This window comes from Pinus tabuliformis, chromosome 7, assembly GCF_031772625.1.
Source record: "Pinus tabuliformis cultivar Carrire ecotype Pingquan chromosome 7, CPIR1, whole genome shotgun sequence".
Lineage (NCBI taxonomy): Eukaryota > Viridiplantae > Streptophyta > Pinopsida > Pinales > Pinaceae > Pinus > Pinus tabuliformis.
Window position 1 is genome coordinate 1967939331 of NC_142293.1, and position 15882 is coordinate 1967955212.

A 15882-nucleotide genomic window follows, 5' to 3' on the forward strand; every position below is an offset into this window, starting at 1 on the left:
TGAAAAATAACAAAATGACTTCTCAACATTCTCCAGACCGTAATGGATCTTGAGATTCTTGGAATATCTCCCTCAATTCCTGAATATGTGCAATTTCACCATTGTGCACTAAATGTTAATTTGTCATTTGCATATGGATTTACATGGAATCCTGATAGACCAATTAATCAAACACCTTCGTGAAATGAATTTGAGGGATACATCTTGAAGGATTGACATTGGAGGGAAAGCAAACATCTGACTTCCATCTTTACTCATTATTCCTCTGAAACCCATATTGAATTCTCATAGTCACTGTAAATTGTAGTTAATACTTTCACATCCTTTTAATGCCCAACATTACATTTATTACATTCGCATTGATGTCCCGAGGTTGTCTAGTGGGGATTATTATTTTACTCATTTTTTATCTTTGAAGAAGAAAAATATTTTTATCTGAATGAAGCTTATCAATGTTGGGTTTCTCCCTCCACGCTTCCATAGACTGGTCTCAACACTTGTAGGTGCAGATGAAGGCCTCAATAACCCCTAATCAACAATTCACACATTAGCATCCACTTTAACATTCTTGGAATTTGATTCATAAATTCCCCTCCAATCTACTTGCTTTATGGATGAAATGACTCCCAAAGTGTCGTTACTGAAGAGAAGTCTTCATTGAATTCATTTCCTCAATTTTTCCTTCCACGTACAGCAGGAGGCCCTCAAAATATTTCCTATCTTCAATATTTGATTTAACCAGTTCTCAACTAACATTAGCTACCTTAGATGTTTCCATAGAAACAACTTTTTCAACAATTGCAGCTTCTATAGCTGGACTTGGCTCTAGAGCCTTCTTCCACTTAGTTTCATCAACTTTAGAAGTTACTTCTCGTATCAAAGATTTCAATTTTGGAATAACTGCATTCTTGAACAACACACCGGCACCGACACCAAAACTCGTTGCAATGAGAAATCCTACAACAATAATCATATGTGTATAGTGAAAATGGGTTGGTTGAACCAATGGTGTTTATGGTGTTGTAATTAGTGGAGCCATTGTATGCTGCAATGTTTGAACTAGGGGTCCACGTACTTTTGGGTGAGATAAAAAATAATTTCAATGCATTTTGAACCTGTTCTTCTCTCATGCGCTTTGAATTTATAAATAGCCAGTTACCATCCTTTTCGTTTGAAAGTTCTCCTTTTACATCTGGAACTCCTTCACCTTCCACCACTTTTGTAGACTCACCTGTATTTAGTACTTTTTCATCCACTTGACTGGACAAAGAATTTTTGTTTGCCAACATTGTGGCTCTTGTAGCAAAGATCAAAACAATACTATGAGAAGGTTGCTTGAACGTATAACAACATTTATGTAGTTGGGTCTCCCACATTTGGAGGTTACTCTTCATTGATTATTTGTGACCAAAGGTTTCTAGTGAAAAGCCCAGAGATTTTGTTGTTTGATGTTGCAGAACCACTGCAGTACACATGAAAAAAAAAAGTGGTGTGACTCTTGCGTACTTGAGAACATTGCGACTTACCTTCTACTATAGGCATTTCTTTTGTAACATTTTTTGCATTCATGAGATCTCAGAGTTGATCCTCTACAACTTATGTTTACCCTCTACTATAGATTTATGACAACAAATATGACTCATGATGCACTATCTTAGATGCAGATTGAGGAGGATTTGGAACTTCATGGACAAGATATTTTTGTGTGTCTGAATATGTATATGCAGTAAGAAGCGACATAGAAGTATTGTCACTAGGAGAATGCATTATTGTCCTATTTATTGTGTCGTTCCTTAGTGCATTGAGCGTTGAAGCAACATTGGTGCATTAAGTTGGAGCATTGAACAATCTTAAAGCTCCATGTTGAAGCAGCCTATGGTTAAATATCCCTTCTCTGCATTGTGAAGTTGCAAACATTGGCATACACCGTGTTGAATTGGTATGTGTATTAATATTTAATTGGATTAGTTTGTTGCATGTTATACAAGTATCATAAAGATATATTTTATGCTAAAGAGAGAGTAAAGTTCTGATTGCAGTGGAGATTGGAAAATCTTTGTAATCATTGTGATCATCAACTAATACTTATGTTCTAAATGGCTTTGATTGGTGATGTATTAGAGTTATTAAATATTCTCACTCATTCAACTATTTATGAGATGGTGGAAATCAACAAAAACACTCTCTGTGATATTAAATCATGTCCGTAGAATGCATAGGAAAAGATATATTTTTTAGAGCTTGAATCTCAGCTTCAGCGAGAAGAATTACAACGATTGAGTAATCATTCTGAACCTATTTCTGTTCAAAAGATTGAGATAGACACCCATCAACAACGAGAAAGTCATCAAGTCAATAATGTTACAGTTGATTCAGATCCAGTGCCCAATGTAGCAAATGCAAATGCAAAAGTTCAATCTGCACTTCCCAAGCCATGCATCAGACCTTGGGAAGAGCTTATCCATAACAAGCATAGAACTAGTCTTGGATATGACAAGGATGTGTCCTTTCATATTCCAAATTACTCAAAGCCCATCTAGTTTCATAGTTTTAGATTCCTTCATGACAATTCACCTTCAGCTATTCCAGATTTTTCTCCTCTTCCATAACAACAACAACAGAATGTTATATGTCAAAATTGTGACTGAGTTGGCCATATGAAAGATCATTGTTTAGATCTTCATTCGTGCAAGCATTGTGGTTAACGTACTCATTCTTCACACAGATTCTTCAAAAACAAACCTCCTGCAAGAACAAAGATTCATCTTGGATGGTTCGCTTCTTGGCAATGGGCTTCAATGACCAAGAAGATATTTTTCTCATACAACAAGATTTGTTCTCGAATATTGAGAAGTCTTGTAGTTGAGATATCTTCATCTTCTGTCCTTGTATCTGATAGGGGGGTAAGTTATGGTCTTCTAAAATCTTCAAAGCCACATCAGGTGAGCTTGAGCCATAACCTGCCATACCAGATTCAGAGTTGTAGCCAAAGACAAAGATTCCAGTGAGCATGCCCTTGGTTGGGTCAGCCTTAAACCATCTATTCGAGGTTGAGACCTCCTTTTTGAGGTTAAGCTTCTTCCTCCTCAAAGAATTTGGGACACTTCCTCTAGAAAAAGACTTCAGCTTCTTGTCATTTCTGGAAGAGTTTGAGGAATTGCATTAAGCATTCTAGAGTTGGCAGTCATCCTTAAACCACTGTAGGTTGAGACCTCCCTTTTCAAGTTGAGTTTATCTCTTTTTATGCAGGTTTCATACCTCCCTTTTCCAAGTTGAAGATATCCCTCTTCAAATCATTAGGAGCACTTCCTCTAGCATAAGGCTTCAACTTATTTGCAGATTTGGAAGAGTTTCAGGAACTGCACTAAGCATTCCAGTGTTGGTGGTCATCCTTAAACCACCACCTTATGCCAACATTTTAGTGATAACATTTAGCCTAGTGCTCCCATCGATATTTTTGAACATTTTGGACTCATACATACCCCTTTGGATTAAGAGGGGGATGTTGGAAACTTAATTCTCTAAGGGTTGGTGTGGAATGTGAGCAGTCAAAGGGAGTCCAAGAGACCTTGGAATATGGAATGCAACGGTCACTTGAATGTATTACAAAATGTATATCATGTGAATAATATATGAATTCAATGTTTCTCCTTCATATTTCATCTTTGTGATGGTGATGCCTAACAAAATATCATTTAAGGATAGTATAGTAAATATTTTCAAGATTACTCTACAATAATATTTAATAATTTTTTAATATTAATATTTTAATTTGTTTGAAAAAAATGAAAAATAAAAAATTTATTCCTTTATAAATATCTTATTAACGAGTTATACTTAAGCGAAAAGATATACTCGAATGAGAATTACCTTTTTCTTTTGTTTTATTTTTCTTTTTCTTTTTCTTGTGAGTGGCTTACCTTTATTCTAGTTTTTAATATCTTCGAAGAGCTCAGCACGATAGTTGCTAGCTAGCATTGTGGTAGTTCATAGGTATCATGTTAGTTAGTTGGTTATATGAAAGGATGTGGGATATGTTGATCTAGGTGGATATTGGTGCGCACCCACCAATTCCACTTGGACCCCCACCATTTTTTCTTTCAGTTTTCTTAATTATAGCACAGTTTACTATTTTTAGCAGTTTTTCAAGTCCTAAACTTTTGGAGCCGTTTTGAGGCCCTAAACGGCGTTTCTTTTGGCAATCCACTGCCAACGATTTTTTCAAAAAATCGTCTTTTTCGTCATAGTCCTTGGAGAGATATTTCTAATGGGGTATCATGCGCATCAAATAGAGATAATATGATCAAGTCACAACCCTACGAAGTTGGTTGTCCAACTAACCCCAACAGGGCCCATAAACTCTTGGTGTCACGTCTCCTCGGGTTAGGGTTTTGGTTTTTTAGGGTTTTCTCTTATTGTTCAATAATAAAAAGGCCCTTGAGCCTCATTGTAAGGTAGTTCAAAGGCATGTAACCACCACATTTCTTCTCAAGGATAAGCTACCATTGCCCGAGCTAGCTTATTTCCATTTCTATTACTAGGCATATTTCAGTATTTTACATTAATGAAATGAAGTATGATTTCTGCTGCATATCTGTATTTGTGGTTATATTTTTAATTTTTTGCGTTCCTGTTTAAATCTAGATCAATGGTATCAGAGAGGTCCACTCCTTCTCTGTTTTTCTTTGCATGTTCCCAACGAGGTCAGGGTATAAGCAATTAGGGATTGAATTGGTCAAACCTTTGCAAGAACATCCTCGAAAATCCTGACGACCTCCCATGGTGGATGAAAATAAAGATGAGGGGGCCAGAGATCCTATCAAAATCTTGCTCGAAGAGGCCCTCGAGTGACCAAGGAATGCAATGATGGACAACTTTTCCTAGATCCTTCAGCGGCTACCCAGGGGCGACACATCTACTTCCAGCAGCTACTCTAGAAGTGCCACACCCCCTAAGGTACAAGTTAACTTTGACATTCCCATATTTGAGGGTCAGATAAATGCAGACACTCTAGATAAATGGTTAAATCTGCTAGAAGGGTATTTTTCTGTTCATGATTTTTAGAGATGGGAAAAAATTACTTTCACTCTTCTCAATGCCACCCCCACATCAAGGAATGGTGGGAAACCTACTACGAGCAGAAGGATGAAAGTATGACATCATTGTTTTTAGTCGTACGCACTTGGAATTCATTTCGGGATTCCATCAAGGAGCAGTACTACCCTGTCAGAAGCTATGAGGATAAATACATAAAGTGGCCCATGCTGCTGTAGGGAAGGGACAAAGATGTGCCGACGTTTACAAATATTTTTCATACCCTTCACACAAAGTTAGGTATCAAGGATACTGAGCAACATTTGCTACTCAAATACAGTGACTACCTACACAGGTACATCCAGGACGAGATGTATTTCCAAGACATCTCCTCGATTGACACGGCGTACTGATACATTATCAAGATCGAGCAGAAGTTTAACATAAGAAGTGAGACTTTTGATCTGCGAATCCAAAGCAAGGGAAAGGTGCCCCCAAAATGTAGAAAAAAGGTCAAAGACAAGGTGGAGTGTCCAAGGACAATCCGCCAAAGCCGCAAGCAAAGAACAACATCATGAAGCCAGAGAAGGACACGGGAAAGTGGTGTGAGTTCCATAAGAGCTCCACTCACAATACAAGTGAGTGTTAGGCCAAGCAGTCACTGGTGGCCAAGCTAAAGGCTTTGGAATCAGATGCATGTTCTGACTCCAAATCAGAACCTGACAAGCGTAATGACAAAGGGAAGCAGATTATCAATGCAGAGCCCAACGCCACCATTGCTAGGACAAAGATCCAGAAGGAGAAACCCAACGATCTAGAGGAGGATGAGAACCTCTTCCACTCCCAGATGTGGGTAAAGAGTTCCCCGATACAGTTCATTGTCAACAGCGGGAGCCAAAAGAACTAAATTTTAGCACAGGACATGAAGCAACTAGGCTTACCGACCAAAAAAAATCCCCAACCGTACACCATCGGGTGGATTCATCAAGGACGGGATCTTCGCATGAACCAACAGTGTTGCCTTCCATACAACATCAAGCCCTTGACGGATGAGCTACTATGTGATGTTTCTCCCCTTGATGTTTCTGATGTATTATTAGGCCAACCATACTTTTGGAAGCGACATGTTGTGTATGAATCAAGACCTCATGCTGTTATTGTTACTTTGGGAAATAAGTTGTACAGGATACTGGATGTGGTATCGCCTAACGCCATCTCTTTGTTTACTGCAAAACAATGGAGTAAGCTCATTTCCAAAACCGAGAAATTTGTTTTCCTAATGATACGCCCTCAGGGAAAGCAAAGGATGGTCACCACTAACTCTAGACAAGGCCCCTCCACATGAAAACTACAGATGGACAAGGTCGTGGAGGAGTACGATGACATCTTCACCTCCCCCGCAAGGGTTCCTTTGCACTGCTAGTTCAAGCACTCCATCGATATGACCCTAGGTAAGCCACTGCCCAATGGACCAAGCTATGAGCGCTCTGTTCTGAAGAATGACAAAATCAAGTGGCAGATTCAGGAGCTGCTGTAGAAAGGTCACATCCGATTGAGTTCATCACCCTGTGGGAGCCCGATCGTGTTGGTACAGAAGAAGGATGGGACTTGGAGACTCCGTATTGACTATCGGGCGCTGAACAAGATCATTGTCTGGAATAGGTACTCGATCCCACATATTGACGACATTTTGGACCAACGAAAGGGGAAAAATATTTAAGCAAGATAGATTTGAAGTCAGGATATCACCAGGTACCAATTGAAACCTTCGACGTGTGGAAGACTGCCTTCAAAGCCAAGGAGGGCCTTTTCGAATGGTTGGTTATGCCTTTTGGCTTGACGAATGCTCCTATAACCTTCGTGAGGCAGATGGATGACATCTTGTGGACAATCATCAACTCATTTTTAGTGGTATACTTAGATAACATCTTGATCTTTAGCCAAAGTTGGGAAGAGAACCTCCACCACATTCGACAAGTTCTCCAAACACTGCGGCAACACAATCTATGTGCCAATTTGGACAAATTCACTTTTGGCATGACCCAAGTTTAGTATCATGGATACATTATTGATGAACGGGGGTGCATTTAGATCTAGCTAAGATCCAAGTCATTCGGGATTGGCCATCCCCAACCACTCTGATAGAGCTCCGCAACTTTCTGGGTCTTGCCAATTTCTACTATAGGTTTGTGTTGGGATTTTCTCATATCAATTGACCCTTGAGTCAAGTCACCAAGGGAGGAGCAAAAGCAAAATTATTTTGGTCTAAATCTCAACAGAAGGCATTCAAAGAGTTCAAACATCGCCTCTTCTAGGCACCAGTACCTGCATTACCAAACTTGCAACAACCATTTGAGATCAAGACATATGCCTCTGACTATGCTATTAGGGAAGTCCTTACTCAACACGGGCATCCACTGGCATATAATAGTGACACACTTTCAGACACAGTCTGGAAGTATCCTACTTATGACAAAGAGATGTATTCCATTATGAAAGCTTGCCGACAATGGAAGAATTACATTTTGGGGAAGGAAATGATCATCCACACATACCATCGGCCCCTGCAGTTCATACATATGCAAGGGAAGTTGTAGAATGATTGACATTAGAATTGGTACACATACCTGGAGAAATTCCATTTGAATATCAAGTATAAGAAGGGAAGCGCCAATAATGTAGCAAATTGCCTCAGTCGACCACCGATCATGGTGTTAACCACCGTGGTCAACTCTTGTGGGCACGAGACTTCTGATTGGCCACTTCTCTCCAAAAACAACCCAGAATTCGACCACACATGCCAGATACTCTTGGAGGGTCAGCATGTTCCAGATTTTCACCTCCAGGATGCCCTGTTCTGCCACTTGGGTCACCTTTGTTTTCCTTCAAGCGAGCGTGCCAAGATGATTTGGGAAGCACACTATAGTCAGGCTACTGGGAATTTTGGGGTCGAGAAAACGGTTGCAGTACTACAGAAGTATTTCTATTGGTTGAATCTTTGATAGGATGTCAGGAAGTACATCAGATCCTACACTGCATGCGCCATTGCCAAGTCAACCATCAAGAAGCAAGGCCTTTATACTCCATTTCCTACCCCTTGTTGACCTTGGGAATCCATCTCCATGGATTACATGTTGGACCTTCCTTATACTAAGCATGGAAACGACTGTGTTTTTGTGGTCGTTGATAGGCTCTCGAAGATGGCCATGATGGCAGCCTGCAAGAACAATATCACAATCGAAGCCATTGCTAAAATCTTCTTTGAACGAGTGTGGGTACACTTTGGGATCCCACAGTCTATCATCTCAAATTAGGACAACATTTTCCTCAGAAAATTTTGGTCTAGTCTCTAGTCGATGCTGGACACCAAACTCACAAAGTCCAGAACCTTCCATCCCCAAATTGATGGCTAGACAGAGGTTGTGAACAAGATGATCGTACACATTCTGCACATGTAAAACGCAAAGGATCCACGCACATGGGATGAGAGCCTCCCCTATGTTCAACATAGCTATAACTGGGCTCTCCACAGATCGACTGGCCACAACCCTTTTTAGGTGGGATTGGGATTCCAGCCACTATGTACCATTGATGTGGCCATGCCATTTGGAGCTACTCAGGAAGAATCAGCTCGTGTCTAGTTCGAAACAGATTAGGCAAACAACTTCATTGAGCACATCCAACATATTCGCCAGTAGGTCAATGACATTCTAGAGAAATCAAGTTTCAAGTATGTGCAACGATATGATCAACATCAAGTGCCACACAAGTTTCAAGTGGGTGACAAAGTTTGGTTGCATTTGCAAAAGGAACGCCTTATCGAAGCCTATGAGAAACTCAGACCACTCTGATATGGTCCTTACACCATTACCAAGGTTGTGGGTGACAATTCATTTGAGCTCAGTATTCCCCCATTCCTTGGCCTGCACCCAATGTTTAGTGTGAACCACCATTGCCCATACTTTCCACCATTACTAGACAAATCCGACATTGCAATCCAACTCATACCAACAAAGTTAAATCCAGATTGCATGGAAGAAGCTGCAACTGATCGGATCATGGACACGCAGATCAATCACACTCCCCAGTAGAGGATCCAACTGTATCGAGTTGTCAAAGCATACCAACTCCTTCGCCAGGGCAAGTGGCTCACCAGGCACCAAGTTTAACAAAAGTTTCCTCATCTCATGGAGGAACTCAACGCAATGGGGACCATTGCTTCCTAAGGGGGGAGGAATGATCTAGGTGGATATTGGTGGCCACCTTCCAATTCCACTTGGACCCCCACCATTATTTCTTTTATTTTTTCAGTTTTCTTAACTGTAGCACAACTTACTATTTTTAGCATTTTTTCGAGTCCTAAACTTTCGAAGCTATTTTGAGGCCCTAAACAACATTTTTTTGGCAATCTACCGCGAGTGATTTCGTAATAAATTTATCTTCTTCATCATATTCCTCCGAGATATCTTTCCAACAGGGTGTCATGTGCATCAAACAGAGATAATATGGCCAAGTCACGACCCTGAGAAGTTGGATGTCCAACTAACCCCAACGAGGCCCATAAACTCTTAGTGTTACATCTCCTCGGGTTAGGGTTTTGGTTGTTTGGGGTTTGCCTTTATTCTTCAATAATAAAAAGGCCCTTGAGCCTCATTTTATGGCAGTTCAGAGGCATGTAGCTGCCACATCTCTTCTCAGAGATAAGCTACCATCGCTTGAGCTAGTTTATTTCCATTTCTGTTACTGGTGATATTTTAGTATTTTACATTAATGAAATGAAGTATGATTTCTGTTGCATCTCTGTTTTTATGGTTATATCTGTAATTTGTTCCGTTCCTATTTAAATCCAGATCATATATTGAACTAGAAATTGTCTCTAAGGGTGTAAAGGTACATTGAAGGAATATAATATTTGAAAATTCCTTCTCGCAGAACAAGGCCCAATGCTCCTTATCATGCTCATGGTTCTTAAATAATTTAGCTCAAATAATGATCATTTAAAATACTCAAATCTAATAAGGATAACAAAGTTGTGAAAGAACCCTTAAACCCAAGGGTATAATGAATATAAAATAAATTTATCAACCCGAGGATGTAATATATATATGATCAATTTCTTAGATCATTTGTATCATATTGAAATAGAAGAGATCAATGAAAAAACAATAAAGAAAGATTTGAGTTGCAACAATAGCTATCCTCAATTATTTGTCGAGGAGTTTACAAATAGTATATAAGAATGTTATGCAAAGAGAAACGAATAAAGCAATGGCACACACCCAACAAACAAGTAATAGCTTGCTCCTATAATGGCGCACACCCAACAAAGAAGTAGAAACTTTCTCTTACTTTACTTAATAGTAGAAGAGGCTAAGGGGTAGTAAAAAGTAGTAAATCGTCAGCTAAGAAACTGGAAAAGTGAGAGATAGGTGCTAGGTGATGGGGCTTTGTCATTAAGTAAAATAATTTAGTTCAAATACAAGTGGGATGATCTTTCCACATTTTTCCTTTAGACAGAGGAAAAAATAAGGAAAATGTTTTATAACCAACCATCCATCCTAACCTAGAAAATCTTATAACTACCCTATTACTTCCCTTCCAAATAAATGCTAAGGTGTTACCTAAATGGGAATAATTTGCTATGTATATTCATTATATTTGTGATAAAGTTATCATCATGAATGTAAGATATTATAGTATATAGAAGAAAATATATATATAGTAATAACCCAAATTTATCAATAAATTTAGTGATAGAAACAATCCGAGATATATAATATATAACAATAAAAAATGGATACAACTTGATGACTACTCATTTCTAAGAAGAAATATTCGAGGATTTTGAAGTGCCAATGACCCCATGCCTACACCTATCGAGTGAATGACACCAGCAACTTCAGTTTCTGTCGAAGCAATTACTTTACAAATGTTTTCGGCGGCGGCAATGCCACCTTCCTTCAAAGTCAACTGTCTAGTCAAGGTGAACTCTCTAATCTACGATGTAGTACAGTTGATCCATTAGGGTAGATCCTTTAAAAGGGCATTAAAGGAAAGAAACACATACATTTTTATATATCCCAATCTTTGTTTAATCATTCCAAAGCCAACAATAACGCAACCTTACACATTTTCCACATATCATTGCAAAATCACATGTTTTTTTAATTTTTTTGATAGACAACATGTGTTACACACATCACAAGGCAAGGACGACATGTGACAACTCCCCTTCTCTTGGTGTCACTGCATTCTAAGTTCCTACGAAATTTGTTAGAGTCGTGGATCGGTTAATCAAATTATCCCAGTGAGTGTTGCTAGGTATATATATATTTCTATTGTAGCTATACAAACCCCATTGTTGCTGCGACTTGATTCCATTGTCGTTGCTGCTTGAGAATATTCGAGCATAATTTATATTTATAGCTAGAGTTCCTATTCCCATAGGGCTAATGGAGAAGGAAACTGAATTAATGTAAGGATTCAGGGTTTTATAGGGTCTAGGTTTAGTGAAAATTTTAAGTCAAAAGATATGGAGATTAATTTTTTTGTTTTGTTTTGGTTCTACTTATTGGACTTGTGTTTTGTTTGTGAAGGTTTGTAATATTGTTTTCCTATTATTAGCACTCGACAATTCTTCTTTACCTCAAATTTTATAAAAGAATCAGATATTTTGTGGGTGCCAACAATTTTTATTTTGATAGGCTCCATGAGATGCGAGAAGTTGGAGGCTTACACTGGTTTTAAGTCATAATTGGCTGGAGTTAAGGAAATTGTGGAAGAATTAGGTGAGGCCAGATAGAAATCGTTAAATCATACACAATTACAGAAACACAATCATATTATGCACAACTGGTGTATGTGTAAACACACTCACACATGATTACATTCAGATTACTCTTTTAAATAGAGTTTCTGAGATCCAACTTATTCCTAAATTAGATAGAGAGGTTGAGAGAATTTCTCAACCATCACAAACCAACTTATTAAATATGGAATGTAAGCATTAACTCCAACATCCCCCCTTAATGATTACATTACATGAAAATAACAAAATAATCAAGCTTATCAGTATATTCTCCATCAAGTTGCCTCATAACCCTCGGAAAGGTGTAGTTGGCAAGTTGGATTCCCGAGTTCCCTCAACTCTCGAATCAAGGACCTCTCGAAGTCAATTACTGGACAACATCCCAATCTGTCGCATAAAATCATTAGGAAACCACTTCCATGTCTACCACTAATTAGGGATCCTTCCCTAGATCCGCAATTGCCATACTATCTGGACAACCATCCATATTGAGCCTTACTACTACTTGATCTTTAAGTACTAGCATCAGACACATAATTGAACTGCTGGTTATTTTTAAAAGAGTTTAATAGGTTCACTCTCTTCATTGAATTCATCATCAGAATTCAATTGGTATTCATCTGTGGTTATATTTGCTGCTTCTTTCCCTTTTAACACATCACTAGCACGACTTCTGCAATTCCACGATGTATGCCCAATTTTCCTACAATAGTAGCATTCAATGTCACCTTTGTTTGCATTTTTCTTTCTCATCCTTCACTTTGTCCACAAGGCATTTTCTACATGAGAGTTCTCTTCGGTATCCTCTGGTTTCAGTCGCTTTTCCTCCCCCAGAAGTGCTGCAATTGTCTCTTGCAATGTTTGCGTAGAAATTTGACTCAAAGTGAAAACAACATTACTATAACTTGAAGGAAGACTATTTAATAATACAACTTTAGCATCTTCATCCTCCACCTTAGTCCCACCTTCACTTAATTGTCTTAAAAGAGACATTAAATTATTTATATGACTGGACATAGATGTCTCCTCATTCATTTTCAGACTAAATAATTGCAGCTTTATGGAAAATTTTGCATTTGTAGATTTTACACCAAACAATTGAGCCAAATGTTCCCATATTTCCTTTGATGTTTTAGTAAGATCCACATGATGTAATTGCGAATCAGATAGAGCAATTCCAATAATAGACTTAGCTTTGTCATCTCTATTTTTCCATTCAAGTAACTCTTTGGCATCTATAGGTGCTGCTTCTGAACCATTCACTATTCCCCACAAGTTTTTATTCATTAATTGCAGTTGTATTTTTACTTTCCACGAGGGAAAATTCAAACCACTGAATTTGTCTAACACCATAAACTCCATGATAAAAGAGAAGACAAAATAAAATACCTTTTCTAAAATGGCGAGAAAAATCCTGTTGAGGAAAAAAAATGATCTTACAGGCTTGGGAAAAAATTGTGTGTTCCTCACCTCTTTCGATCGGATTCAATTATAACTAGGCATTTGGAATCGGCTATCAAAAAAACAACATTGGCGCACAGCTTCATCAAGGGTTTAAACGAGCAACATTTTGTTGACAGGAAAACTGTCAGGCATGGCAACGATGGTTGGACGCCCGCCCTCAATGCCACAGGTTCGATCCCTCTTTTGCTCGCTATTACGCACTGCTAGCAGGTTCCCCAATTACAACATACGAGAGTATGTCAAGAGACAGACAGCTGAGGGCTTAAAAAGAAATCAACTACTGATGGATCGAATGGCTTGTTCTTGCATTCCTCGATGGCAAATCCCAGCCTGAGCGGAATGGCATCCATGGCCTGAGTGGAATGGTGACGAATGTTACCCTTGATCAGTAGCCGGCTGCACCAATAGCCGTCTTGACCTTCTACAAACTATTCGAGATCAGACGTGTTCTTGTCATCCCCTCTCGCCCTAGGGTACAAGCGTTTGATAATCAGTTTCTCTATTTCATAAGGAAGACCAGGTTCAGGTCCATACTAGCTCTGATACCAAGATAGAAATCGTTAAATCATACACAATTACAGAAACACAATCATATTATGCACAACTAGTGTATGTGTAAACACACTCACACACGATTACATTCAGATTACTCTTTTAAATAGAGTTTCTGAGATCCAACTTATTCCTAAATTAGATAGAGAGGTTGAGAGAATTTCTCAACCATCACAAACCAACTTCTTAAATATGGAATGTAAGCATTAACTCCAACAAGGCCGGTCTTTCTAGATATAATTACAATGAAGAAAAGTTGTTGAGGCAATTCAGCAGTCTTTGTACTATGAGACATATGAAGAGGAGCAAGGCGGTGCTAAAGTAGCAGAACATTTTGTCCTCGAACCAATTCTTCCTCTCAACAAGGAACAAATTGAGAAAGATAAGGTGTAATTCTTTTCCTAAAAGGGTGATTCAAGAATTCTTTTCTTGGCATGGATAACTCTGAATAATCTTAATTGAGGAAAAAAAAGAAGATATGTCTTGGTAGGAGGACAAGAGCTTGTGAGGATGGAAAGACCAACTGCTTCGCAGTCTAGACATGGAGAGGTACGGACATTTCTTTAAAGAAATAATTTATATGCTTAGGAGGTATGAACGTTTCTTAAAATAATTTCTATGCTTTTGGTTCGTTTTCCTTGACTTTAAATTGGGCAATATTTTTCTTTTTCCTGGTTTTCTTTTTTACTTTGAATTTGACACTTTTCCCATAACTGATGTCTCTGCAATTTCCAGAATGCCTGGAGCCGGATGTAAATATCTTGATCCTTTCAATATTATCTCTAGAACTACCCAAATTAATTGTGCCTATTCCCTCATTTACTCTCAAGGAAGACGACACTTATAGTTTAAAATTGTGTTTCTCAGTTCTCGATAACATTGTGCTCGACCTCACTTACATCAATACCATGTGCAAAAGGGGAGTCAGAGTTAAGATCGTTATCTCTTCTTCTATAGTTCCATTTCAAGATCATTGATTTTTTTCATTAGGTTTTCTTTTATCTAACAAATTTCAGTGTTTCTTTACTTTTACTTTGTTGACGCTGACGACAAATGCTACTTCGAAATGAATTATGTTAGCGCTCGAATTTGCCTCAGGCTGAAGAAGGCAAAACTCAAGGTAACATCAAACCACTTAGCCTCGTAGCTAGCCCTACGGGGCAGGAGAGGGCTCTCTCCAGTCTATCTCAGCAAAAAGTTTTCAAAAGGGGCTGAGATGATTTTAAAAGAAACTGATTTTAGGCTAGTAAATTGATAAAAAGGGGTTTTTAATAAAATGATGGGGTTTTTCTGGGCTGCATGGGGCAAAGAACAGCTTGAAACAGAGAAATATAATCAAAAACACAGATTATCTCCTGAGGCAAGGTAGGCAAGAAATTTAACATCAAATTGAGATTAAATGGACTGGCAAGACTGCTGAGGAGCTGACAAGGGCATAGAAGATGAATCCTTGTCAAACAGAAGAAAACATTGAATATGAACAAACTTAAAGGCAGAGCATAAAAATTATGAATTCTACCTTAACACTTCATTTGTTCAATTGGAAACGATCATGAAATGAAATGAACACATAACAGGCTTTACATGAAACAAAGGAGAACATAAATGTTAAATCTCATACCACAGGAATCTCAGAAGCTAGAGCTGTGTATTTTCATTAAAATCTCTCTCAAAGACTGTACAATGGAAGCTCTCTGTTCTCCACCAGTGCTCAGAAACTCTCTCCCTTTCTCTTCTCTTTTACAAATGATTATTTAATACATTAAACGGCTCAGAAGAAAACCGATCCATGAAAAGATGGAACTATTTCAACTGGCACTATGAAAAATAGTACAAGCCACTCATCGATTCCCCCTCTGATGGCCGACAAACTGGAGTGCCGATGCCATCGAATCAGGACTGAAGTCATTAGTAGGAGATCGGTTGCTATATTTGGATCCATTACTTTAGCGACAAGTTGTTCATTGCTTGTATTGATGAAATCCATTGGATGCAAAGCTATGCCATTGAAATTATCACTTATG

General features: G+C 38.5%; 2 pseudogenes; one reads left to right on the forward strand and one right to left on the reverse strand.

Moving 5' to 3' along the window:
- Positions 1–399: 399 nt before the first annotated feature.
- Positions 400–1289, reverse strand: LOC149256346 (peroxisomal membrane protein PEX14-like; annotated as a pseudogene).
- A 10454-nt stretch (positions 1290–11743) lies between these two features.
- LOC149256347 (rho GDP-dissociation inhibitor 1-like) lies at positions 11744–14835 on the forward strand (annotated as a pseudogene).
- Positions 14836–15882: the final 1047 nt, after the last annotated feature.